Source organism: Schistocerca serialis, chromosome 1 (genome assembly GCF_023864345.2).
Source record: "Schistocerca serialis cubense isolate TAMUIC-IGC-003099 chromosome 1, iqSchSeri2.2, whole genome shotgun sequence".
NCBI classification, from domain to species: domain Eukaryota; kingdom Metazoa; phylum Arthropoda; class Insecta; order Orthoptera; family Acrididae; genus Schistocerca; species Schistocerca serialis.
Genome location: NC_064638.1, coordinates 329022226 through 329047624, shown reverse-complemented (window position 1 = coordinate 329047624; position 25399 = coordinate 329022226).

Here is a 25399-nt window from a genome sequence, read left to right as displayed (position 1 = left end):
CTGCGGTCCGGTCCCAAGTCGACGGGCACGTGCACCTTCCGCCGACCACTGGCGGCAACATCGATGTACTGTGGTGACCTTACGCCCCACGTGTAGAGCAATTCGGCGGTACGTCCACCCGGCCTCCCGCATGCCCACTATACGCCCTCGCTCAAAGTCCGTCAACTGCACATACTGTTCACGTCCACGCTGTCACGGCATGCTACCAGTGTTAAAGACTGCGATGGAGCTCCGTATGCCACGGCAAACTGGCTGACACTGACGGCGGCGGTGCACAAATGCTGCGCAGCTAGCGCCATTCGACGGGCAACACCGCGGTTCCTGGTGTGTCCGCTGTGCCGTGCGTGTGATCATTGCTTGTACAGCCCTCTCGCAGTGTCCGGAGCAAGTATGGTGGGTCTGACACACCGGTGTCAATGTGTTCTTTTTTCCATTTCCAGGAGTGTAAAACATACCCCAAAATCAAAACTATCCAAGCTTATGCACTGCACGATATGTAATTCTATTGGACTAGTTTTCATGCAAAACTTGTTTCCTTGTAGCAGCACTAATTTAAACCCTACGTTCCTCTTCATAGCCGGCTGAAGTGGCCCAGCCGGTTCTAGGCACTACAGTCTGGAACTGCGTGACCGCTACGGTAGCAGGTTCGAATCCTGCTTCGGGCATGGATGTGTGTGATGTCCTTAGGTTAGTTAGGCTTAGTTAGTTCTAAGTTCTAGGGGACTGATGACCAAAGAAGTTAAGTCCCATAGTGCTCAGAGCCATTTGAACCATCCTCTTCATAGAGGGAAGCAAACGGCGACTATAACTAGACGCAACACTAGTGGTCATGATAACAAACGTTTCTCAACCACTCTCAGTCGCAGAGGACACGGGTTTTCGATGTTTAGTTGCACTGTTGGACTCAACATATTCGGTACCAAATAGAACAAAAATTGCACCACATGAATGAAGAAACTTACTGTAAAGAGGAAAAGACTAAAACTTGTAAGTGAAAGACTCTACCTCTGCTTCTTTAACGACCTATATTTGGACTTCTGTGAATTGTGAGACACATATGGCTGTAACTGTTCATTTTATTAACAGTAATTGCTGCTGGAAACTTTAGCTGCTGACATTCCGTTTCCCCGAAAAGCATACAGCGTTAAATATTAGTGAGGCGTTAGATAATGTTGTTTCAAAATGGAACATCGAAAACTAAGTTATAAGCATCAGAGCTGACAACACCAGTAACGCCCGCATCTCGTGGTCGTGCGGTAGCGTTCTCGCTTCCCACGCACGGGTTCCCGGGTTCGATTCCCGGCGGGGTCAGGGATTTTCTCTGCCTCGTGATGGCTGGGTGTTGTGTGATGTCCTTAGGTTAGTTAGGTTTAAGTAGTTCTAAGTTCTAGGGGACTGATGACCACAGATGTTAAGTCCCATAGTGCTCAGAGCCAACACGAGGGCAGCCGTAAAACTTATTCACAGTGGCATCATAGACAAGCAACAGGTGTCTTGGTTTGTCGACACCATCAATTTAGCTGTAGAAAGTTCCCTGAACAGTAATAGTAAGCTCTGCATTATGCGAGAAGGGCCAGAAAAATGGTCAGATATTTTAAAACAGGTTGCAATGCTATGAGATTCAAGATCTAATGAAAAAACAAGAAAACAAATTAATTCAGGAAACCGAAACCCGATGGGACGGTACGTTTTATATAAAAGGAATTCATCACAGCCCCTTTATCATCTTTGTATTCAGGTGTTCAGTACCTCACAGCTGACAAGCGGCGAATTTTGAACGAATTGTTAAGTGTATTTGAGACTTTTGAATTGGTAATATGTGAAATCTCAACTGAAAACTATGTCTCTCTTTCAAAGCTAACCGTATCAAAGGAACATGGGTTACCCTGACAGCGCAAGAGTTACACCAACACAACTCACTAACAGCTAGGCTAGGATTAATAGATACAAAGAGACTACATGAAACTGCTACGGTACCGTGCTCGACCTAGGATTGAAAACATTGCCCTTTCCGACGCCCATTCGTTGCAAGCCTAACTGCAGAGTGGATGCACGTTTCAGAGACCTCATCTACTCAATCCGCTCTCTATCGACACTAACCACGAGTACGATCCCAAACAAAACGCCAGTAGTTTCTTACTGGCTTCTTTCGATGACGAAGTTTCCAATAAAAATCTAATGAAAAGTTGCCGTGATAGTGTAGCGTGGAGGTTTAACAACGGCACGGGGACGAATCATACCTACAACGCACGAATAATCTTATACAGTCCTGGAAGGAAAATGAGAACAGTTACCCCAGACCTGCCGTGGGAAAAAAAAACCCTTGCAATATGTACAACTTTTGCTCCCGTTGAGAGAATATTTTCCAAAACACGACTACTTATAAACAGACAAAGAAGAAAACTGTAATGGCATTTAGTTAATATACTGAACGACCAGTTGAACCTTGCTTGTAGACAATTTTTCGAAGGCTTTAAACCTTTACTGTTTATGGTATAACATTAATGCTGGTAACCTTAGTGGTTTATTTCCTCAGGAAGCTATGATGCACCTTGAATGCATTAAGCTCACTACCCCTTATGTAATGGTGGCTTTCTCACGATGTATGTTTGCTACTACATCGGCCCTTATGTGATTTTGTCTGGTTCTAAAATTTTGGTTTTCTCTGCGAATGTGTATTAACAGAATCGTACACCAGTGGTCGTAATTCTTTCTTGACAAGAGTCATTATTGTCAATTTTAAAGTTCTGACATATATACCGTTTGTGGGCGTCACTAATATAGTAATGCAATTTTTATATTTTGGCAGTATATGTCACTGGGCGTAATTTCCTCGGCGTAAGCGCCACCTGGTTTTTTAATATATAACTACATTATTTGTACCAATGCTCCCATACTGTTATAACGGGAGTGTTAATTCCCATCCTTTTTTATTATTACTTTACCTAAGTACGTTATTAATACTGATAATTTACACGTTGCCTTTGTACGCCAATTGGTACATGTTTCTCGCCACGAGCGCCACCTGCCCTGGTTTCAGAGTAACTACGCTCGCCGATTACAGTGAGCTCTGCAAGATCCATGTACTATTTTATATATTTACGTGACAAACCCTAATTCTAGGGCTATATTTCATTTTTGACAAATGGATCTATGCCGACGTTTGTAAAAAATGGTACATTAGTCCTTACTAATGTAAAATTGTAAGTACCAGTCGTCGTTCTCATATTTCTGTAATGCAAGAGTTCTCTAATTTGTGTTAAAAATTTATTCTTGGTTTAAGTTTCATACCTTTCTAATGTAAGATATCCTGTTCATTGTCCTTAGGCCACCTTCTAAAGAAGGCAAATTTATATATGTCGAAACCTAGGTAAAGAATTCTTTATCCATTGCAACTGGTCGGCTGTTTATAATTTTATTACATTTATAAACAAAAATCGACGGCAATGCGATTTTTTTGCTTTTTAGAACAAGTAAATTTATGTAAACAGTTTCTGGGTATAATGGGTTATATTAGGTTGTTGCATAAATTCGTAGCATTTTTCGATAAGTTTAATAAACACAACAGATACACATAACAGAGACTTCAGTCATCAATAATATGTTCTGCTTCACAACTTAATGAGTCTGCCAACGCTAGAGTAACTTTTCGATTCCACGACTGTAGCAATCACGTGGTTTTCATCCAGAAAGGAAGTTTCATGAAGGTTGTTCGATAGGCCGGCCGGAGTGACTGAGCGGTTCTAGGGCGCTACAGTCTGGAACCGCGCGACCGCTATGGTCGCAAGTTCGAATCCTGCCTCGGGCATGGATTTGTGTGATGTCCTTAGGTTGGATAGGTTTAAGTAGTTCTAAGTTCTAGGGGACTGATGACCTCAGATGTTAAGTCCCATAGTGCTCAGAGCCATTTGTTGTTCGATAGAGAGCGGAAATGATGACAATCTGAGGGAGCAACATCAGGTGAATAAGGTGGGTGCGGAATGACTTCCCGATACAACTCCTGTATAGTGTTTTTCGTCAATCTTGCAGAACGCGGGTGGGCATCACCGTGGTGTAGCATCACGCGGCGCAGTCTTCCTGGTCGTTTTTCTTGCATTGCGCGTCTCAATTGTTGACAATAAATCTCAACAATGATGGTTACACCTCGGGGAAGCAACTCATAGTACACTACACCAGTCGCTGTTCCACCAGATGCTTAACGTTATCTTTTGTGGATACGCTCAAGCCTCTGTACGGCGAGTAGTTACTCTATTTGCGCTCAACCATTCCTTTCTTTTCCTTATGTTAAATTAAAGACACCAATTCTCTTCACTAGTAGCGATACAGGATAGGAATGGTCGGTGTTGATGAGCGGGCAATTGAGACGAGTAAGTAGAGACGCATAGACGGCCTTTCACTGATTTTTGTGATTTTGTCTTAGAGCATGCGGAACCCACACACCCGATTTTTTAAACCTTCTCTATTGCATGCAAATGTCGCACTTGATCACAGTTCATCACATTTACCAGTTCTCAAGTACATTGATATGGATCATTGTGGTTTAATGCGTTTAAACGATCTTCATCAAACACCGAAGGTCTTCCTGAAAGTGGAGAATCACTAATGTCAAAACGATCCTCCTTCAAGCGAGGAAACCATTTTCTTACAGTGCTCTGTCCAAGGGATTTATCCCCCAAAGACGCAGCAAATGTTCCTAGCTGCCTCCGCTCATGAGCTGGGTGTTGTGTTGTCCTCATCATCATTTCATCCTCATCACCGGGGCACAAGTCGCCCAATGTGGCGTCGAATGAAATAAGACCTGCACTTGGCGGCCGCCCGGTCAACGACGCTCATCATTGTCGGTATTCTTGCCATTTCTTCACTTAGCAATCCATTTTCTGGCGTCCACAGCTCCAGTCACTGTCTGCAAAAGACAAAATGACAATATGTAAACTCATATATCAAAGGTGATCTACAAATAAAAAATTACAATCGATAAACAAACTGTAGTAAATTTGGTTTTTTGGTAGGTAGTTTATTTTTTAGAGTTTAGGGGGATAGGAACTCGTGAATGAGACTACCCCTGATTTTCGATCCGAAGTAAAATTGCCAAAAGAAAATTTATTTCTATGTGAACAAATTTCTATTAAAGTTTTCTAAGTCTCCAAAAGAAAGTGTTTTTAATGCAGTATTGAGAATGTAACTTTTCACGACCGTATCGGACAATATGGGTCAATTTACTACAGAAATAACAACCTTGGATAATTTTTGAGATTTAACAGAGTGAATTTGCTTTTAGAATCCCTTTTTGCCTATTTTTACAGTAGGCTGTGTAGATCTTAGTTTTCTCTTGATAGCTGCTCGTCAGGCTATTGTCTCCGTTGACTTTCTCCCTCCGATTCTTGAAGTAGGTAGGTATGGAAATGATTTTTTTTTTCTAACACTTGATCTTGTTGTTTTTCACATTCATTTATTGCTTGTACTTATTTACGACCATACGAAATTGAGTTGCAATGAAATCTGACATTAACGAATCTTCAAACTGGTCAATGTCATTTACAAGAATACATCAGTCACTTGCACTGTTCCTATGAACTGCTCTACGTGTTATCACAGTAAGAGGTCTTAATTGCAACTGCTGCTGCTCTCGACTGGCGGACGTCTAACAACGCTACCGCACCTCTTTGGTCAGAGATAGCAATGCCTTGTCTTCACTGCTTCCAACCAAAGAGCGCGTTTACAAGAAAATTTATTTATTTTAATATTAATTTACAAAAATGATAATTTAAATAATTAATTGCGTAATTTCATTTGAATAAAAAAAATAAACATTTTCCTTTTTCGTCATTTGCGCCAGTGGGGAGGGGTCTGTTCCACTACAAAACCCATAGTCACAGGAATACCGACAAGCAAACCAAAAACTCTACGACCTTATGCACCAACCTAATAGCATTTCTTTTTTATTTATTTTCTGCAAAGAACTTGGGGATAATCCTGGACCACCACTTAGACTGGACTGAGCACACTACTGCAGTCTGTAAGAAAGTTTCTGCATCCCTTCATTGTCTACAGAAATATAAAAAAGTATTTTCATTCGAGCTTAAGAAGAGCTCGTAGAATCTCTAACACTCCCTATTCTCGACTATGGCGATGCTATTCTTCAAGGACTTTCGTACGATAACTTTCGCAGCTTGAACTGGCGATGAATGCTTGCGTACGATATATTTGTGACGTTCGTTATTACGATCGTATCACTCCAGCCTATGAACAATTATCGTGGCTACGTGCTGATGAACGCAGGGACTACCATACTTCATGTTTACTCCATCGTCTTCTCAATCATCAGACTCCCTCTTACTTACCTTCAGCCATTACATTACTATCTGAACAGCACAGCAGAAATACTCGTTCTCAACAAGGTAAGATCCTGTCAGTACCACCACACAACACAGTCATGTTTTCTGAATCATTTTCTCTATCCGGAACCCGACTTTGGAACAAAATGGTTCAAATGGCTCTGAGCACTATGGGACTTAACATTTGAGGTCATTAGTCCCCTAGAACTTAGAACTACTTAAACCTAACTAATCTGAGGACATCGCACACATCCATGCCTGAGGCAGGATTCGAACCTGCGACCGTAGCGGTCACGCGGTTCCAGACTGAAGAGCTTAGAACCGCTCGACCACACCAGGGGCGACTTTGGAACAATCTTCCTCAAAATATCAGAGAAATTAAATCACTTGCAGGCTTCAATGAGCAGCTAATAGCTCACCTTCTCTCGCAATAGCTATATCTCCCACATGCTGGTCTACAGCCCACACTCTTCAATCGCCCCTCCCCCAACAACTTTTCCCTTCTCCTAACATACAGAGGTATTTACTTATATCAAGTCTTCTCCTGACAGCCACTATTACTGTCATTCCGATTTTCTTATTCTTCATACTTTCTTTTTCTGACAATACTAAACATGATTTAAGTTGTTCTAAACTAGTCTACATTATTTTTAATGCACTTTGTTTTATTATTACTGTTATTATTGCCATTTATCCTTAGTTTCATTATTGGCAGCTATTATTATTATTATTATTATTATTATTATTATTAATATTATTACTGTTATTATGCTTATTATCATCTCTAAGATTGTTATCACTTTCATAAATGTTTTGGTAATATACAGGGTGTTTCAAAAATGACCGGTATATTTGAAACGGCAATAAAAACTAAACGAGCAGCGATAGAAATACACCGTTTGTTGCAATATGCTTGGGACAACAGTACATTTTCCGGTAGACAAACTTTCGAAATTACAGTAGTTACAATTTTCAACAACAGATGGCGCTGCGGTCAGGGAAACTCTATAGTACGATATTTTCCACATATCCACCATGCGTAGCAATAATATGGCGTAGTCTCTGAATGAAATTACCCGAAACCTTTGACAACGTGTCTGGCGGAATGGCTTCACATGCAGATGAGATGTACTGCTTCAGCTGTTCAATTGTTTCTGGATTCTGGCGGTACACCTGGTCTTTCAAGTGTCCCCACAGAAAGAAGTCACAGGGGTTCATGTCTGGCGAATAGGGAGGCCAATCCACGCCGCCTCCTGTATGTTTCGGATAGCCCAAAGCAATCACACGATCATCGAAATATTCATTCAGGAAATTAAAGACGTCGGCCGTGCGATGTGGCCGGGCACCATCTTGCATAAACCACGAGATGTTCGCAGTGTCGTCTAAGGCAGTTTGTACCACCACAAATTCACGAAGAATGTCCAGATAGCGTGATGCAGTAATCGTTTCGGATCTGAAAAATGGGCCAATGATTCCTTTGGAAGAAATGGCGGCCCAGACCAGTACTTTTTGAGGATGCAGGGACGATGGGACTGCAACATGGGGCTTTTCCCCATATGTGCCAGTTCTGTTTATTGACGAAGCCGTCCAGGTAAAAATAAGCTTCGTCAGTAAACCAAATGCTGCCCACATGCATATCGCCGTCATCAATCCTGTGCACTATATCGTTAGCGAATGTCTCTCGTGCAGCAATGGTAGCGGCACTGAGGGGTTGCCGCGTTTGAATTTTGTATGGATAGAGGTGTAAACTCTGGCGCATGAGACGATACGTGGACGTTGGCGTCATTTGGACCGCAGCTGCAACACGGCGATCGGAAACCCGAGGCCGCTGTTGGATTACCTGCTGCACTAGCTGCGCGTTGCCCTCTGTGGTTGCCGTACGCGGTCGCCCTACCTTTCCAGCACGTTCATCCCTCACGTTCCCAGTCCGTTGAAATTTTTCAAACAGATCCTTTATTGTATCGCTTTTCGGTCCTTTGGTTACATTAAACCTCCGTTGAAAACTTCGTCTTGTTGCAACAACACTGTGTTCTAGGCGGTGGAATTCCAACACCAGAAAAATCCATGTTGTCTACAGCACACTTGCACGTTGTGAACAGCACACGCTTACAGCAGAACGACGACGTACAGAATGGCGCACCCACAGACTGCGTTGTCTTCTATATCTTTCACATCACTTGCAGCGCCATCTGTTGTTGAAAATTGTAACTACTGTAATTTCGAAAGTTTGTCCGCCTGAAAATGTACTGTTGTCCCAAGCATATTGCAACAAACGGTGTATTTCTATCGCTGCTCGTTTAGTTTTTACTGCCATTTCAAATATACCGGTCATTTTTGAAACACCCTGTATCTGCATGTGTTGTTCCTGGTCAGATGTAAGAGAGGGCCTTAAGGCCCTAATTGGTCAGTGTAAATAAGCAAATAAATAAATAAATAAATATGCGTGCAAAATGCATGAGTTATTTTATTTTAAGAAACAGTTTTTGTTTCGCGCAGGATCTGTGTTTTTTTAATAACAAATACGTGGTTTTTGCCTTCTGATAAATACATTACTATTTCAATAAAAATTGATGAAGGTAGTACCCTTGATACCAATGTCGAAACTGCATTTTCAAATTCTTGGTTGTACGTGTAGAAGACAACGATTACCTCTGCTGTGAATCAATGCTTCGTTGTAGAGTAGTTACGCACAGTCACTCGGAACGGCCCGCATCTCGTGGTCGTGCGGTAGCGTTCTCGCCTCCCACGCCCGGGTTCCCGGGTTCGATTCCCGGCGGGGTTAGGGATTTTCTCTGCCTCGTGATGGCTGAGTGTTGTGTGATGTCCTTAGTTTAGTTAGGTTTAAGTAGTTCTAAGTTCTAGGGGACTGATGACCATAGATGTTAAGTCCCATAGTGCTCAGAGCCACTCGGAACGCAGCACCATCTACAACTTGTTGAGAGAACCCGAAAAACTGAAGAGAATTTACCCTAGAGTCGAGCGTTTCTCAAGCCCAATCATATTGCCCATGCGTAGAAAGCGGCGGGACACGGTGACATGTCGCTTGTGTGGAATTACATTCTGCTTGGTAAAGAGGCAGCTATGGCGCGCAAGCAGATGCTCCTAAAACATGCAAGTATCTTCCAGTACTTACGTAACGCACAACTAGCGGAAGGACACGGTCTCTTACAGCTTGCTCTCCGAATGCGATTATCTGTCCTGTTTCTGTTCTCACACAAAAGGTATCGCAAGGGTGCGCTCGCCGTTGTATCACTTGGGAAGTTAAATCAACGTCGCGTCCGACCCTAGTAGGCTCCGTCGACGTTTTAAGAGGACATTAGGGGCGGGCCGCGAGATGGCGGCTCGCGATAGGCCGGTCCGGCCATTATTAGGTTACCGCGGGCTGACGGATCGCCTTTGTCCCGCCGCATACCGCGCCCTCCGCAGCATCCGGGCCCGCGGCTCCCTGCACAAAGGGCACACAGGAGCCGCGACCGTGTTTGTAAACGTTCCATCTGCAGCCGCAAGGAGACCGCAGCGAGAGGACGAGTCGCCAGTGATACCATTATTAGGCGGAGCGCCCGTGTGCAAACGCTCGGCCCGCGCCGACTCACAAAAGGGAACCAATTCTGCCCGAGTCCTCGACGAGGTACGTACACTGTGTCCAAACAACTGCTGTGCGGTGATAAGCGGCCAGATAGCCACGTACCCCAGAGGTCAGCAGCTGAACACCGTTCCCTCTGCGAAACTCTTGGAGCTGTATCCGGCCGAGCAACTCTCCCCTCGTTTCAAATAGTCTATTGTTCAAGTCTGAGAGTATTTTCAGTAACGTTTGTGAGTGAACCAGCTACGCAACCGCAGGCAAGAATAGAACCTAAAGCAGATCTTCCTCTATACGAAACATTATCCGGTTAACAGCTCATGTATCCAAGTTGCTGACAAGAATAATATACAGAAAAATGCAAAAGAAAATTGAGGATGTGTTAGATGATGATCAGTTTGGTTTTAGGAAAGGCAAAGGCACGAGGGAGGCAGTTTGACGTTGCGGTTCGTAATAGAAGAAGAACTAAAGAGAAGTCAAGACATGTCCTTAGGATTTGCCGAAAAGGCGTTCGACAATGTCAATTGGTGCAAGATGTCCGAAATTCTGAGGAAAATGGGGGTAAGCTACAGGGAAAGACAGGTGATATACAATATGCTCTAGAACCAAGCGGGAACAATAAGAACGGAAGACCAAGAACGAAGTGCTCGGATTAAAAAGGGGTTAAGACAGGATTGTATTCTTTCGTCCCTTTTGTTTAATCTATACATCGAAGAAGCGATGACGGAAAAAAAGAAAGGTTCAAGATAAGAGAAGAGAATCGAAGCATTTGAGATGTGGGGCTACAGAAGAATGCCGAAAATTATGTGCACTGATATGGTAAGGAATGAGGAGGTTCTCCGCAGAATCGGCGAGGAAAGAAAAATATGGAAAACATTGAGAAGAAGAAGGAATGCGATGATAGGACATCCGTTAACACATGAGGGAGTAGCTTCCATGATACTAGACGAAGCAGGAGAGGGTAAAAACTGTAGAGGAAAACAGACTGGAATACAGCACAGGAGAGGACTTCGTAGCGGGCCGCATGAAACCAACCAGAAGTCTGGGGCGAAAATTTTACATTGTCACTAAACCATCGTAAATTTTACTGCTCCATATTGTATTCGAAGAAAGTCATAATTTATTGTTTATGCACTACTTAATTACAATTATGAGGCATCAAATGGTATGTCACGTACAAAATAAGTACAAAAGTCTTGTTTTACACCCCATACTGCCAACAGCAGATTGGTGGGAATCGCTAATTGATGGAGTGAGAGTACAAGGAAACAAGTAACATTTCACAGTAAAATGATCTAAATACCCCTTTGGAAAGCTAAAATGCGGGTCTCTTCTGAGTAAAACGATTAGAACCGATTTCCTGAATTGTGCAGCACCCTGTGATGATAAAATCTGAGCTCTAAGCCAGTGCCTAGACTGCATTTAGAAAACAACTAGTACAAGTGAAATGGCGGGCAGACGGAGAATTGCTTCTGTGTTTAAAGAATTTTCGGGCACATATATTTTGAAAGTACAGTAATAGCGTGACGTATATGCTTTTAAAAGTATTTATAGTAATATTGAATGCATATTTAAATAAGTCATATTTTGAAATACCGCTTGGACGTCTGTCGGCAAAATCAATATATTGAAAGGCCCTTGAACCTGATCATACATACATGGAATGTTACAGCGATTTCGGTCTCTCTGAAAAGGCAAAGAAGCTATTCAAACATGTAGTTATCCTCAAAGACAGGATGAAAGCAGTGAATCAGGTCGACAAAGTGTTTTCTGTAGTGGATATGAAAACGGAAAACTTTCTTTCAATTAAGGCAGCGTAAGCCGTAGCAAAGGTCAATGTTGCTAGAGACAGGAGGAAATAAAACACAAAAGAGGTATACCAGTTGGTTCTGAACAGCAAATAAAATCCTCCAACAGTGCAGATCACTAAACCGTGATCTTTCATTTATAGAAGCGGATTTTAGCTGTAGCATTCTACTGTTTAGGAGGCCCAATGCTGGTCCCTCATCAATACCTCTTCTGCAACCTTTGAGTCAAGATGTGTTTTAATTAAATGGATAACTCTGTAGGAGACGAAGAACCAAATCCCTCCACTTTAGCATCCGTTCTGTAGCCATACATCCCATTCCCAGACAGCTGTTTCTATGGGTGTGAGAACAGGGAGCGGAGAAAGAGGAGGACGTGGTCAAAGAAAGGGACGAGGGCTCAAAAATGCACAACACGATGGTACAGCGTCAAAATGGCCAGGAAGGACATTCTTCAAGAAATAACGCAGAGTGATATGATTTTGACTCTATAGACAGTATCAGGGGATTATAAAAAGTGACTCTCGCATGTGTTGAAAACACACCAAAATAATTTATTTTAATTTTATTTGCTATTTACCTATTATTTGTCAGTTTGTTACATTAACCTCGCTTTGATTACTCACAGTCACCTACCCTTGTTTTATAATGTAAATACACTCCTGGAAATTGAAATAAGAACACCGTGAATTCATTGTCCCAGGAAGGGGAAACTTTATTGACACATTCCTGGGGTCAGATACATCACATGATCACACTGACAGAACCAGAGGCACATAGACACAGGCAACAGAGCATGCACAATGTCGGCACTAGTACAGTGTATATCCACCTTCCGCAGCAATGCAGGCTGCTATTCTCCCATGGAGACGATCGTAGAGATGCTGGATGTAGTCCTGTGGAACGGCTTGCCATGCCATTTCCACCTGGCGCCTCAGTTGGACCAGCGTTCGTGCTGGACGTGCAGACCGCGTGAGACGACGCTTCATCCAGTCCCATACATGCTCAATGGGGGACAGATCTGGAGATCTTGCTGGCCAGGGTAGTTGACTTACACCTTCTAGAGCACGTTGGGTGGCACGGGATACATGCGGACGTGCATTGTCCTGTCGGAACAGCAAGTTCCCTTGCCGGTCTAGGAATGGTAGAACGATGGGTTCGATGACGGTTTGGATGTACCGTGCACTATTCAGTGTCCCCTCGACGATCACCAGTGGTGTACGGCCAGTGTAGGAGATCGCTCCCCACACCATGATGCCGGGTGTTGGCCCTGTGTGCCTCGGTCGTATGCAGTCCTGATTGTGGCGCTCACCTGCACGGCGCCAAACACGCATACGACCATCATTGCCACCAAGGCAGAAGCGACTCTCATCGCTGAAGACGACACGTCTCCATTCGTCCCTCCATTGACGCCTGTCGCGACACCACTGGAGGCGGGCTGCACGATGTTGGGGCGTGAGCGGAAGACGGCCTAACGGTGTGCGGGACCGTAGCCCAGCTTCATGGAGACGGTTGCGAATGGTCCTCGCCAATACCCCAGGAGCAACAGTGTCCCTAATTTGCTGGGAAGTGGCGGTGCGGTCCCCTACGGCCTTGCGTAGGATCCTACGGTCTTGGCGTGCATCCGTGCGTCGCTGCGGTCCGGTCCTAGGTCGACGGGCACGTGCACCTTCCGCCGACCACTGGCGACAACATCGATGTACTGTGGAGACCTCACGCCCCACGTGTTGAGCAATTCGGCGGTACGTCCACCCGGCCTCCCGCATGCCCACTATACGCCCTCGCTCAAAGTCCGTCAACTGCACATACGGTTCACGTCCACGGTGTCGCGGCATGCTACCAGTGTTAAAGACTGCGATGGAGCTCCGTATGCCACGGCAAACTGGCTGACACTGACGGCGGCGGTGCACAAATGCTGCGCAGCTAGCGCCATTCGACGGCCAACACCGCAGTTCCTGGTGTGTCCGCTGTGCCGTGCGTGTGATCATTGCTTGTACAGCCCTCTCGCAGTGTCCGGAGCAAGTATGGTGGGTCTGACACACCGGTGTCAATGTGTTCTTTTTTCCATTTCCAGGAGTGTATATTGGTAGGTATATCATGCGTGTGGTACCAAAAAAAACTTTAAAATAAAGCATATTAAATAACATGTTTTTGCACTTATACCAGTTTTAGTCTAAAAAGTTTTAAGGAACATGAGTATTTTTAATGTATTATAAAAAAATATTTCTGGGTAACTACAATCTCTAACCATAGCTACGACTATACAGAGAGTAACAGCCCATTAGGAGAAATAATCTGATGTTCCGATGGTAACTCACGTCACTTATAAACACCCGTTTAACTCTGGCAGTCATTTACTCGGTTTGCTTCTGCAAGCGCTTGCGCCATTAGTACTCTCAGCTCGTTAGTTGGTACCAACAGCTATCGTAAATTTTACGAGGCTTTAGTAATCTAGGATTAATCATGTCTTCAGCATCAGCAAATTAAGAAAAGTATTTACAAGTCGCATTTCACTTTATTGGTAAAAGCATCATCAGTGGTGATTTTGTGAACATTTCTCATACATAACGAGCTTTTATTCATATGGAGTTAAAAGCCGTTTTGCTAATGAATGTGACATTTTGTGCATGTTACTTACGCCCGTTATTACTCCTTTTCCCTCTCGTTGACAACAGTTTGCAGTCGGTGAAAAGATTTATATCATTTTGATTATTGGATTTTCTTGACTTTCAGAAGCACACTTTTCCAATAACAACGTTTACTTTTTACATGAATTTTACTTGGCTTCACACAAATTCCGCAATACCCGCACATTTTAAAAGATTTCACAGTCGCCTTCGATTCTTAAAGTTATTTACACTACTGGCCATTAAAATTGCTACACCACGAATATGACGCGCTACAGACGCGAAATTTAACCGACAGGAAGAAGATGCTGTGATATGCAAATGATTAACTTTTCAGAGCATCCACACAAGGTTGGCGCCTGTGGCGACACCTACAACGTGCTGACATGAGGAAAGTTTCCAACCGATTTCTTATACACAAACAGCAGTTGATCGGCGTTTCCTAGTGAAACGTTGTTGTGATGCCTCGTGTAAGGAGGAGAAATGCGTACCATCACGTTTCCGACTTTGATAAAGGCCGGATTGTAGCCTATCGCGATTGCGGTAAATCGTATCGCGACATTGCTGCTCGAGTTGGTCGAGATCCAATGACTGTTAGCAGAAAATGGAATCGGTGGGTTCAGGAGGGTAATACGGAACGCCGTGCTGGATCCCAACTGCCTCGTATCACTAGCAGTCGAGATGACAGGCATCTTATCCGCATGGCTGTAACGGATCGTGCAGCCACGTCTCGATCCCTGAGTCAACAGATGGGGACGTTTGCAAGACAACAACCATCTGCACGAACAGATCGATGACGTTTGCAGTAGCAAGGACTATCAACTCGGAGACCATGGCTGCGGTTACCCTTGATGCTGCATCACAGACAGGGGCGCGTGCGATGGTGTAATCAACGACGAACCTGGGTGCACGAATGGCAAAACGTCATTTTTTCGGATGAATCCAGGTTCTGTTTACAGCATCATGATGGTCGCATCCGTGTTTGGCGACATCGCGGTGAACGCACATTGGACGTGTGTATTGGTCATCGCCATACTGGCGTATCACCCGGCGTGATGGTATGGGGTGCCATTGGTTACACGTCTCGGTCACCTCTTGTTTTCATTGACGGCACTTTGAACAGTGGACGCTACATTTCAGACGTGTTACGACCCGTGGCTGTACCCTTCATTTGATTCCTGCGAAACCCTACATTTCAGCAGGATAATGCACGACTGCATGTTGCAGGTCCTGCACGGGCCTTTCTGAATACAGAATGTATGCGACTGCTGTCCTGCCAGCACATTCTCAAAATCGCTCACCAATTGAAAACGTCTGGTCAATGGTGGCCGAGCAACTGGGTCGTCACAATACGCCAGTCACTACTCTTGATGAACTGTGGCATCGTGTTGAAGCTGCATGGGCAGCTGTACCTGTACACGCCATCCAAGGTCTGTTTGACTGAATACCCAGGCGTATCAAGGCCGTTATTACGGCCAGAGGTGGTTGTTCTGGGTACTGATTTCTCAGGATCTATGCACCCAAATTGCGTCAAAATGTAATCACATGTAAGTTCTAGTATAAGATATTTGTCGATTGAATACCCGTTTACCATCTGCATTTCTTCTTGGTGTTGCAATTTTAATGGCCAGTAGTGTATTTATAGAGACCATGTTTACAATGTCGGCCGTCGGCGATTTGCAGGTACAACGCCACCATAATTTCGTCTTAAGTACATGTTAAAAATTGGTAATGAACCACGAAATATATATATAAACAGAATGAAATAACATTCGACAAAACTCCAGCAATGCTGCACGCTTCTTAGGGTTATTAACTAACATAGTACTGTAATTAAAAAAGAGAGTTACGAAAATTTCTAATTAAAACAAAGCTATATGTGACTCAGAAATGTATCGCAGGGATGTATCGTAGCCACTGGAGGTATTATTTGGTCATACGTACCTGGTAATCTCTGAACTCCTTCCATATCCGAATTCGAGAAATACATTTCAGTACTAAAACTGTCCTGTGCAGTCGATCAGCAACAGAAATGACAGAATCCATGAAGCGATCCAAGAGCGTTTTCTCGTCTTCTTTCATGACGTGCGTTTCGGCACCCCGGCAACGTTCGGCAGTAGCGTGTGACAGAATTTCGTGCATTAGTTCCAGCACGTCTCACAGCTTAAGGTGTCGTTATTTCTCGCTATATCTCCATTAACTTGGATCCAGATCATTTCTATTTGGTTCATATTGCAGTGGTTCGGTGGCAACTGAAGAAGCAGCAATTATGTGGTGTACTCTTTGCCGTGAGAAATAATGTTTTCCTTGTTTTTATGACAGTAATCACTTTGCCTCGTGCAAGGCATCTGTGGTATAGAACAGTGGACATGCCCAAACAAAGAGTATTTTATTTATCATTTCTAACCTAAAAATTTAATTTTTCTTTATTAAGTCTTTTACAAAATATCGATAGTTACGAATTTATATTTGCAATGAAAACTGGAATATTGCGTGCATTATGTAATTAGGAAAATGAAGACCTGCATTTTTCATAAAAAATTGTGATTCGCTATGTGATAATTGGCATATTTTTGACGAATTTTATATCTACAAAACGTCGGTACTCCAAACTGAATGAAAAACAGAAGACAAAAGCGAGTTTGGAACCAGCAGATTACTATTCCATAACGACACCGATTCAACTATGCATCCAGTTTGCTGCTTTAACTTTAGTAATAATGTTCTCGGAACATTTCAAAGCGGATTTTTTCCTGTAAACTTGTGGAAGACATTGAGACACCCTGTTTCTCGTCACTTTTTAACGCTGTTCCTCGCGCGTGTCTCACTATGGAGTAGGAAGCAGCGTCAGCCGTTTGCACACTACGTATTAACAGTTCGACAATTAGAGCACTCCAGTACAGAGACAGCGGCTGACGCGAGTTTTGTAACAAAAAAGTACATAACTAAAGTGTGATTAAGGAAAACGTTGAAGGCTGTTAATACATTTGAATATCTTAGTTTACCATAACATAGCAACTAGGTATCTAGTACATAAGTAGGACCTTCTTCCAAAAGCGCAACAGCACCAACGTACGTGTCCTACGGCTGCTGACCAATCATCGCCTTTGTGTTTGTTTTCATCGGGTTTGTTCTTAAGAAGAAGAAAGTATAGGTTATGGCACAAAAATCCCTCAAAACAGTTGTACAAAGAGATCGAATTTTTAGTATTAGCTGCAACGTGAGAAACATTTCGTTGAATTTTGTAGATATTTAGAGTGAGCGTTTCAGCCTATACTTGTGGTTTATATTTCACCTACAGTGCAACTAGTATATAGCTCAACGGTGGGCTGAATGAGCTAGGAACGGCTAGATTCTACTGTTTATCACTTACTGTGCACTTGACATTTTAAGATGGTTCAAATGGCTCTGAGCACCATGGGATTTCACATAATTTTGATACTAAAACAATTATTATTTTTATTTTTACCAAAACATATCTACCTCAGAGCCGTAATCATTGGATTGTTTCAGTGTTACAAAATTTCTTTTCAAACAATAAGTAATGTGATTTTAAACTGAGGCTAAATGTACACTTAAATTAATGTTGTATTATTACCAGCTGTGTTGCTCTTTATTACCTGAAAATGATTTAATAGGCAAACTCCCTTTTCTTTAGAACAGACTTTAAAGTACTACACTTCGTTAATAACGACCGCTTAGTAGGCCCATAGGCGTAAAAACTCTACAGCTACCCTACGTCATTTCATTACTTACACCGCAAACGAATGGAAACGCACCACCACTACACAATACATTAACCAAAACACATGTTTGCACCTTAATTTCTATGCTAGTACTTACTGCAGCCTAAAGGCATGCGTCTGTGTTTTCTTGAAGAATTTTTCCCGTTATAACACCTTCCTCTAATCTGAGCTGAAATGACATTTTGCATCCGCCAATTAAAAATGCAAAACCGGTAAAATATTCTCCTTTCGATGCACTAGTTTTGCCTCAGAAATGTCTAGTGTAATCACAAACACTTAAAGTAGACACTACCAACGTTCGGTACAGCTTACAAACTAAACTCTATGTAGTTGATCACTTGTTAAAGTTCTTGTATCCCATTCAAGTTCTCACTAATGTTCTTACTGAAGACTCTTCACGTTAGTCACCACCATATGTCACTGTCAAGATTTTCCACCTTCGCAGTTCCCACGTTCTGTCTCTACCAACCAGTTTTATCTCTCCTTATTCTTGTAGAAAGTAAAAAACAAGAAATCAGAAGCTATTCTGTAGGTCGTATGACGAATGGTAGTCATTAAGTTCAATGAAGCGTAGCAAAATAAAATTAGCTGTAGCATTTAACGAGAACAGACTTTATAATAAAGAATGCTTTAGGAAGTATTGTGAATGAACGAAAGATTTTTTTGGGGAGATGATGCTTAATACTGGTGTAAGACTTGTTTAACTTCGAACATCTCCAGAAATCCTTTGCCTTCTCCATACTCAGAAAACTTGCAGGTTCGTCCACATTCCCGGACTATTCTGTCTCATATCCCTGTACATTGCCTCTGTCCCATCACCTTCACTGAACAATTTGGCAAAGTAACTAGCACAAAGATTACGCATTCGGAGAAAGCGGGGTTGCGGTATCCAAGACTTAATTTTTCCACTGTCTCTCCGAAACGATTGAGGGGTATGCCACGGTGGTTCGTTCATCAAACGCACGGCACGTTTCTTTTCCCAGACTTGTCCTACCAGGGCCTGCTTTCATTTCAACTACTGTATTTAAGTTAGATTCATACTGCAGCCCCTTTTTGGCAATCTCAAGAAACTGTGTTTATTATCCGACATCTTGAAATTTCATATGAGTGAAGGTCAACTTTAATTAAATAATACAATGAATCGGCAAGGTATTCAGTTTTCTTAGCGTCACTTAACTGCCTCGGTAACGCAACTTACCAATTAAGAACAATCTTCAAATTATGGTATTACATAGATACCTTCTTTTTTAATATCTAAATGGTGTCTTATACAGTACGATATGGAATTAAAATTTTTAAGTGACTTCGCTCTAAATCTTGTTTCATGTATTGTGACGGTAGAGGTAAAACACGATAAAAAATTCTTCATTCTTCTCTATTTAAGCGTTAAGGAGAGCGTGAGGTAGTGCTCGTCTCATTAAATGGCAGTCTCTTCCTATCTTGCAAGCAAATGTAACTATATGTTTTCTATGTCGTTGGCGTGTATTCTTAGCAACATATACAATTCTTTTTAATGAAAAGTTCAGTCTAGTTTGATATGGCATCACGTAAACAAATCATGTCGATATCCGGTGTAAACCTTAGGTATGTGTTTTGTAAATGTAAGCTTCTGTAGTGTTCTTTTAGGTATTTCTGAAATCAACTGTTTGGCTCAGAATTTCGTTTCCCAGTAAACTAGAACGTAAGACTTATGTCTTGTAATAATTCGTAGCTAGTCCTGTGTCTAATCACCTGGAAATTATCCTGAAGTACAGAAGTGACCTCTCGCCTTCTTATGACGAAACAGTAAAAAGAATGGAAACCAATAATATCTATATGCTTTTGCAAAGTCCTGGAATCATTGGCAGAAAAAGTTTATTTTCTCACGATCGTGTTAGGATACATAAGTTTTGTGAAAGTGATAGGGAATTGGTGAACAAAAGTGATGAAATTTTATATGAGGAGCGGAGTCGTCAGAGAATAGCGTTGTTACGATGTGCTCATCCTCTTTGTAAAAGTAATCACTATAAAAAAAGACCTCGCAGTAAGATGAGTCCATCGTGGAATATGAAATGCTCGGAGAACAGCCAACATGCAGCAGAACGTTGTCATTCCTAACGAAACAGCACCTTCCGTGAAGCTATCCGCGGTGGGAAACGGCTAGGCTACGCAAAAGCCGCTATCTGCAGCAGTTCACAGCGCAGATAGCACAACGCAGCATGACTGAAACTGAACGTAACATCACGATGCCATCAGCACATTTCAACAGGCGCCGGGTTCATCATTGCCCGGAGATACATCAGTTACAACACCGCACGAAATTATCGACGGCTGGTGATTGTCTTTTCAGCTTTTATTTATGTCATAATGACAGACATGTTACAGGTGTATCAATTATTATTGACGATTAAATGTAACACTACTTTACGCAATCTCCTGCAATACATACTTCTAAGACAATTTTTGCTTATTTTAAGAAGTAGCTTCAATCTGTCCGCTCACTCGGAAGATGGCCGAAAGGAATACTGCCGAAATATCAGTTTAGGAAGTGGGGTTTCTGTGGCTGTTAACGTACGAAATGTTATGGAATTTCCATGATTGCTTAAATTTTTTTGCATGTTCTCATTCTTCACATTTAATTCAGCGAATTTTGATAGTGGTAAGGTGATATTTCTGTGCAACGAAATCTCCCGAATTTGTGACATTTTATGCTTTCACTAGCGCTATAGTAAAACTGACTTTGGGCTTGTGTTTGCTTGTGGCCATCAGTCTAGTAATTATTTACTTATTTATTCATGTTATTTGTGGGATGTTCGATATTTAACGGTCACAGAAGACTCATAGGAAGAAGTGGTAATTGCAGTTTCGTGCATTTCCACAATTGTAGCATTACGTAAAAATATATTTTATTGCTTACTCTTTATCTTTTTACTACGAAATATGTTTGAGTTTTTACAAATTGTCATTTATTACTGAAACATAAAGCAGTGATAGTAGGTACTTACAGATTACACAAGGAAATTCCTTGAGTAATTAAAAAAAATATTCAGGCTGAATCCGCATATGTACGGTGCATATCTTACATTTTCATTACCCTTAGAGGCCTAGTTGTGAATTCCTCAGAATAATGCACTGAGTTATACTTAGTCATTAAGCATGTCGTGCCTAGTTTAGATTATTTCTCGTCTCGTGTTTCCTAAGTGAAACCTTTAATACATCCAGAAAAAAACAATGCCGTTGCCTCCGTATCCCCGTACGAAATTATAAAATGGCTGATTTAATGCTCGAATTTGTAGGCTCTATAAGTGAAACAACGAATTAAGATTGCTAGCGCCACAAATTTAGTAGTAAGGGGTGGTTAAATACAATAACCAGTGCCTTCAAATGGTGAAGTGATCAAGAAGCTACCATCCAAAAAGAAAAGACCATTGACAACGCCAACGGCAATGCTGCAGCTCAAGAAAAAGTTGCAGTGGACAGATTAGTGTGAAATCACCGCAATTTTCGATTGAGAAAACATTATATTTGGTTCTGTCAAGCTGAAGCACAGTTTCATATCGCAGGCATAGCAACTGAAAATACGAAATTTAATTATTTCCTAGCGCAACTAGAGCTGGGACTGGTTGCCAGTTCCGGGTCAAGTAAATATTAATTACCTAAGGAGAGACCCTACATACAAGGAGAGTTCAATAACCAACGCAACACAGTTTTTTCCTGAAAGCAAGTTACTTTTATTCGGGATTCCGGTACACCATATTATTCCTCAGCCTTTTGGCTACACAACCCAATTTTTCAACATAATCGCCGCTCAGTGCGACGACTTCACGCCAGCTTACTGGCAGGGCCTGTCTGCCCGCGTGGTACCACTATACTGGCCAACGTCGCAGCCAACGTCTTGCTGCGTTAGTAACCCGCCCGTCATCGACATACTGCCTGCCACGGAGTGTATCCTTCATTGGACCCAACAGCTGGAAGTCGGAAGGAGCGAGATCCGTTCTGTAGGGTGGATGAAGAAGAACAGTCCAGCGAAGTTTTGTGGTCTCCTCCTCTGATGCGCAGACTTGTGAGAGGCCTTCCCGTTGTCATGGAGAAGTTCGTCTGAACACGATGAAATATTTTTTGCTATTTCTTGCGCGTAGCACAACACACGTGATCGCTGCACCATGAGGGAGGACATCAAACAGAATAACTCCTTCAGAGTCCCGAAGACTGTCGCCATGACTTTATCGGCTCAGGGTGCGGCTTTGAACTTTTTCTTCGGAGGAGGGGCGGCGTAGCGCCACTCTACGGATTGCCGTATGACGTCTGGCTCGAAGTGATTATCCCATGTTTCATCGACTGGGACGATGTTCAACAAAAGATTGTTGCTCTCAGCCTCGTAACGTGCAAATAATTCCGCACAGATGGTCCTTCGTTAATCTTTATGGTCTCGGAACCCAGCATGCACACACACTTTCGAGTACCCAAACTGTTGGACGAGTGGACAGTTGAGCAGCGAGGCTTTGGCTGTGATCCGTCCTTCACCTCGAATGAGAGTGTCCGCGCATTCCAACAATGCAAGAGTTACAGCAGTGTGCGACCGGCCGACACGCGAGTATTCGGACAGGTTTGCGCGATCCTGTTTCGATGATGAGATATGCCTCGCCCAACGACTTAACGTGGTTTTGTTCACTGCCAGGTCTCCGTAAACATTCTGTAAGCGCCTATGAATATCTGAGATGTTCAGGTTTTCCTCCAGAAGAAACAGCTCTGCTTGGAACGCACCTCCACTAAACACACCATTTTGAAGGCTACATATAGCACCGCCACCTATCGGAACTTCATGAAACCGTAGCGCTGAATCTGGAATATTCCACTATCTCCCACAACAAGCTCCGCATTTTTTACCGAAACTGACAAAAAATGAGGTGTTGCATTACTTGTTGTACGCCCCTCGCAGTAGTCTAACAGAGTGATGAGTGCCAAATAAAAATATTTGTGAGTGAACATTGCTCCTACAACCAACTCATTTGCTATTAAAAATGAAAGGTTGTGTAGGAAACATGTGCGCGAGAAGTTTCTTAAAACCTGATGGCTAGGTAAACTTCATCGCCACATTCAATTTAAACTACAGGGTGTCCCAAAAAGAATGACCCGATTTTAACTTGTAATAATATTGAGACAAATGTCACTAGGTAACTGAAAAAGCGCTAGATGTAATCGGCATGGTCTAGAGTTTCAGAAAAAAAACGCTAGATGTCGATACGACCGCTGACCTGGAGCGTGCAGTCAGTCTCGCGCAATATGGCGTCCTCGTAACAGAAGGCATATTGTGTTATTGAATTTAGTCGTACTCAATCAGTGATCGCGGTTCAGCTGACGTTTCATATTCGATTTCGTGCTAAACCACCATCACCAATGAACATTCGACTGTGTTATAAATTGTTTGAAGAAACAGCGTGCCTCTGTAAAGGCAAAAGTCCTGGTCGGTCACGCGTTCCTGAACAAACAGTGGAACAAATCCGACGAGCATCTGAGCGGAGTCCCCGCAAGTCTACACGTACTAACCGACAACTTGCATTGCCGCGCGTGACAGTATGGCGTATGTTATGGCGTCTTTTAGCCCTCAAACCATACCGATTACAACTGGTACAAACTCTTCGCGATACTGACAAAGTGAAGCGAGTGGACTTTGGCAATGCTATTCTGGAGGACATGGAAGATGATACTTTAATGTCACGGTTGATATTCAGCGACGAGGTAACTTTCCATATTAGCGGTAAGGTTCACCGTCATAATGTGCGTATATGGGGGCTCGAAAATCCTCATGAAACAATTGAACACGAATGTGATTCACCAAAAGTGATTTTTTTTTTCTTTGCAAAGCAAGGTTTATGGACCTTACTTTTTTGAGGAAGAAACCGTAACGGAATAAGCATATCTTGCAATGCTACGGAACTGGTTATTCACACAACTTCACTCTGACAATTTCATCTATCAGCAAGATGGAGCACCACCGCACTGGCACAAAAACAACGTGTGCAGTTTCCTCAATGCCAGCGTAGATAGGGCGTACAGGACCGCGAGGCCAGGCTTTACACTCTTGGCCTCCTAGGTCCCCTGACTTAACACCATGTGCTTTCTTCCTGTAGGGATATGTTAAACAATGTGTTTATAAACAATGTGCTTACGTTCCTTCCTTACCTCATGACACTGATGAACGAAAAAACGCAAAATTAGCTGCTGTAGGTTCAGTGACAGAAAATACCTTATGCTCAGTTTGGGATGAATTCGGCTATCGGCTAGATGTCGTCCGTGCAGCCAATGGAGGACTTATTCAACATTTATGATGGAATTTTATAAACTTCTGTCTTTTCTGAGTAATTTAGTATGCAATTTGTTGGTGTTAAGCCCTTCTTCCTAATAAATAATTCTATTCAAAATCGGGTCACTCTTTTTGGGTCACCCTGTATTTCTGAAGAAGGTGTAGATAAATTGGCTATCTTGTCAGATCGAATAACGGAAATGGGATCATTTATTGAAGTTTACTCAAGAAGTTGCCGCCAGCTGCAGATCCTACGTTACACTTACTTGATCTGCGTACGCGAATCGATGAACCAGAAAGTCAACAGAGAAAAAACAGCAGTCACCGGCGACAACGCTGTTGTGATAGCAGTATGAGTTGATGAAGATATAACAGTGAAGGTGTTTTCGTGCAGACTGCGGGCCGAAGAGCTGTGTTCAGCCTTGTGAATGGCAAAATCGGGGAAACGTGGAGAGGCAGATGCTATAGTGGCCAAATGTGCTGCAATATATTATTACGGGCCGCCAATATCGCTTGTTTGTCAAAGATTACAACCCAGTGCAACTGTTTGTGGCACACTGTGAAGCAAACTATTTTGTCCTATCAGAGACAAAAAATCACAAATTAAAAGCGGCTCAATACAAACATTTTGCAACGCATGGTTCTGAAATTCCTACCTATGCCTAAAAAGTAATGAATATTATCCTGATATTAAAAATTAATTTTCAATGGCTGTGAATGTTCTGGTCAACTTTGTTTACATTTGTAACGACAGGGGACCCTGGTCATCGACCTGTGTGTGATGAAGTAAGCCACACCCTTTAGGTTGTCACAAGCCGCGCCCTTTTCCGATGACGTCACCACCATGGTAGATGATAGGAAATTGTAGGGAACTTCGGATATTACAGATGGCGGTGGGTGATAAATGTACACTCCTGGAAATGGAAAAAAGAACACATTGACACCGGTGTGTCAGACCCACCATACTTGCTCCGGACACTGCGAGAGGGCTGTACAAGCAATGATCACACGCACGGCACAGCG